General features: G+C 59.6%; 1 protein-coding gene across 1 annotated transcript in view; it reads right to left on the bottom strand.

The window, feature by feature from the left end:
• Positions 1-307, bottom strand: part of LOC108804050 (neuralized-like protein 4) — a gene marked incomplete at its 3' end in the record, with an annotated part of 4,617 nt that overhangs the window by 3,186 nt on the left and 1,124 nt on the right. The window lies entirely within an intron of this gene.

The raw sequence follows: 307 nt of genomic DNA on the forward strand, positions 1-307 counted from the left end.
GGCGGGCTCGCCCCGGGCTCGGTGGCTGAAGAGTTCTGCGGTGGATTTGGGGAAGTCTCTTGGAGGATCCTCCTGGAGCATGCCAGCCAGTTGGTCTGCAGAGGGGTTCTGGGCACCTTGGTGGTGCTGGGTACTTGGACCTGACGGGGGGGGACATGTGACCCGGACGACGCTGGCACACTCCAATCATCAGCGAGGAACCAAAAGTCTTTCTGCCGCACGGGAGGTATTGGATCCTCTCCGGGCCAGAACTTCATCTTCCAGACTTTGTCCGCCATTTACATTTCCGTGGTGAGCAATTGGCAGG

The sequence above is a fragment of the Nanorana parkeri genome, unplaced genomic scaffold (assembly GCF_000935625.1).
Source record: "Nanorana parkeri isolate BGI_ZX_2015 unplaced genomic scaffold, ASM93562v1 scaffold4892, whole genome shotgun sequence".
In the NCBI taxonomy this organism is placed as follows: domain Eukaryota; kingdom Metazoa; phylum Chordata; class Amphibia; order Anura; family Dicroglossidae; genus Nanorana; species Nanorana parkeri.